This window comes from Myotis davidii, unplaced genomic scaffold (assembly GCF_000327345.1).
Source record: "Myotis davidii unplaced genomic scaffold, ASM32734v1 scaffold944, whole genome shotgun sequence".
In the NCBI taxonomy this organism is placed as follows: Eukaryota; Metazoa; Chordata; class Mammalia; order Chiroptera; family Vespertilionidae; genus Myotis; species Myotis davidii.
In genome coordinates, this window is record NW_006296283.1 from 1,671,819 (window position 1) to 1,675,210 (window position 3,392).

The 3,392-nt window shown below is 45.7% G+C and overlaps 1 protein-coding gene across 1 annotated transcript in view; it reads left to right on the forward strand.

Moving 5' to 3' along the window:
* Positions 1–3,392, forward strand: part of LOC102755014 (WAS protein family homolog 1) — a 19,653-nt gene that overhangs the window by 572 nt on the left and 15,689 nt on the right. The window lies entirely within an intron of this gene.

Consider the following 3,392-nt stretch of genomic DNA (forward strand, 5'->3'; position numbering starts at 1 on the left):
CCCTCCGCGCGGGCCCGCTTCCCGCGCAATGGTTCCTGGCCTGGGGCCGGTGTTCCGAGAGGGTGTGCGGGAGGATCCATGCGCTTCCGACATTATAAGCAGCTTTGGAGAGACGGGATAGGTTCATTTTCTGAAAGAGTCCGTGGTTCTTACCAGGTTCGCCAAGGTAGTGCCGCTCCTTAGGAATATGTGAACCACAAATGTGATTCTAAACGTAAAAAGAGTCCAGGCCGGCGACTCGGGCCGGTTGGAGCGCCATCCCGGTCAGGGCACAGAACTAGGTTGTGGGTTTGATCCCCTGGCGGGAGCGGGAGGCAACCGGTGGGTCTCTTATCCTCTCTCTCCCGCCCCCGCTCTCCCTCTCTCTGAAATTAATAAAAACTTATCCTCGGATGAGGATGAAAAATAAAAGTAAAAAGAAACAGGTGATATTAATTTAGTAATATGTTTTATTTAACTCGGTATAGCTGAAATAGGATCATTTCAGCATGTAATCGATACATATACAGTCCTTCCCTGCTTATCTCCGGTTTTGCTTTTATGGCCTCAGTTATCCTGGATCAACCACAGTTTGCAAATATTAAATGGAAAATTCAGGAAATAACTCACAAATTTTTAGTTGCACTCCATTTTGAGGAGCCTGATGAAAGCTCGCAGGTGTCCCACTCTGTAGTTGCTCCCAGAGTCACTTAACGCTGACTAGGTTATCAGGTCACCTGCCAGGTACCACAGTGCTTGAGTTCAGGTAACCTTTATTTTGCCCCAAAGCCATTCACATTAACTTCTATTACAGTATCTTGTAATTGTTTCATGGTTGTTGTTAATTTCTTACTGTGCCTAATTTACAAATCAAACTTTATCATAGGTATGTATAGAAAAAATATCATGTATATAAGGGTTCAGTACTATCTGTGGTTTTAGGCATCCACCTAGGGTCTTGAAACATATCCCTCATGAATGAGGACTGTAAAATACTTTGAGATATCTTGCATTCTTTTTTCCTATTAAGTATTTAAATTCTGTTTATATTTTACCCTTAAGCTACAGCTCAGTTCAGACTAGCCACATTCCAAGTGCTCCAAGCCACATGTAGCTAGTGGCTACCATGTTGGACAGCACAAGCCTGGGGATCCCAGTCCAAACTCCTTGCCATGGTATTGTGTCGGTAGTACGAGTAGATATTTGCAGACAGAATGAGTAAACTACCCGCCAGTTATACTCATTTTTTAAATTTTTGAATGGATCTGTTACTTTCTTTTTTTTTTAAATATATTTTATTGATTTTTTACAGAGAGGAAGGGAGAGAGATAGAGAGTCAGAAACATCGATGAGAGAGAAACATCGATCAGCCGCCTCCTGCACATCCCCCACTAGGGATGTGCCCGCAACCCAGGTACATGCCCTTGACCGGAATCGAACCTGGGACCTTTCAGTCCGCAGGCCGATGCTCTATCCACTGAGCCAAACCGATTTCGGCGATCTGTTACTTTCTTGTTTGGGAGATTTGTGCCTGAATTACCCCCTTGTACATGCGTGTACATACACACAGACATGTGATAAACAACCACAAGAATGCATTTCAAGATGTGCACTGCCCTGGTCAGTGTGCTTAGTGGTTAGAGCGTCAGCCCACACACCATAGGGTCTCGGGTTTGATTCTTAGTCAAGGGCACGTACTTGGGTTGCAGGTGCATCCCCAGCACCTAGTGTATGAGGCAACCAATCGATACTTCTCTGTCTCTCTGTATCTCTCTCTCTCCCTCTTGCCCTGTTTCCTTTCTTCCCTCCCTTCTACTCTCTCTAAAAAAATCAATGGGAAAAATACTCTCTGGTAAGGATTAACAACAACAACAACAAAAAAGATGTGCACAGAAAAGTGTCTTCTGCTTTTAATCCCCTCCCCATCTTACAGAAGGGAAAACTGGAGTGCAGAACTGTTAGGATGGCCAGCAAATTTGCATCAATACAAATACAAAGGCTCTAGCCAATTTGGCTCTGGACAGAGCATCAACCTGAGGACCGAAGGATCCTGGGTTCGATTCTGGTCAAGGGCACATATCTCCGTTGCAAGCTCATTCCCAGCCCAGGCCCTAGTAAAATCAATTGGAAATTATACTCAGGTGAGGATTTAAACTACACACACACACACACACACACACACACACAGTGGTAGGATTCTCCTTGAAAGGAGTGGGGAAGTCTCAGCGGGTTAGATTCTTCAGATAGGAATAACTGGCCCCACTTTGGTCATTTGATAGGAGGGAAGTGAGGAGATGAGGAGGTAACACTGGGCTCTGATAAGGATTCAAGGCAGGTTCAGGTCTGAGAAGCTGAGGATGTCATTACTGGAAAACGAGTTGGAGAGCAGAATGATCGTCTCAGATGACGAAAAGTGCTGGCCTGGGAAGGGGAGGAGAGAACAAGTAGGGCGGAAGGAAGGGCTGGGAAGGAGGGCAGAGGGAGCAAAGGAGTGAGTACACCTGCTTGTTGAAGATGTTGGTGTGATACATTAGGACTAACCACTTAGCAGTGACCCTCTCCATGTGTGGAATGGGAAATAGAATCAGATAATCAGAGAAGGCAAGCAACTTACACAAGGTCACATAGCACTTCAAGCCCTCCCTGCCACATTCACTCAGCCCCACTCACACCCCTTGCAACTAGGGGTTCCAACATGGTGCTTAGGAAAACAGGTCTGGGGCATAGTGCCAGGCCTGATTTGTGTCTTCCTCACCATCTTCTACCAAGGGGCTGCGATTAGGCCTATTTATAGGGCCCATTGCCTTAATATTCTGCCTGGTGCATCTCTTGCCAATCAAATCCGTGCTGTCTGCAGTGTGATTGCTGCTTTAGTGACACCAGGGAGTGGAGTTAATTAAACCCAGTATAAATAGACTCTGCCCTGTCTTACAATTCGAAGGAGTGTTTTTCTTTCCTGTTTCCCACCCCCACATGCCCCTTCTTCTTCCTGGCCCCCCTTAGCTCTAGCCTAGGTGAGCAGAGCCTGGACACCTATACCTAGAGCAGTGAGGCGAACCTTTTGAGCTCGGCGTGTCAGCATTTTGAAAAACCCTAACTTAACCCTGGTGCCGTGTCACATATAGAAATTTTTTTATATTTACAACCATAGTAAAACAAAGACTTACATTTTTGATATTTTACATATTTAAATGCCATTTAACAAAAAATCAACCAAAAAAATGAGTTCGCGTGTCACCTCTGACACGCGTGTCATAGGTTCGCCATCACTGACCTAGAGTCATGAGCCATTGCCTGTCCTATCTCAGGAACAGACCCTCAGCCCCTCAGAGGCCAAAGTGAGAGGAGCCCAGGAGTCCACCTTCTCTGTGGTTTTCCAGACCTGGGTACCATTTGGTAGTTAATTGTGGCAA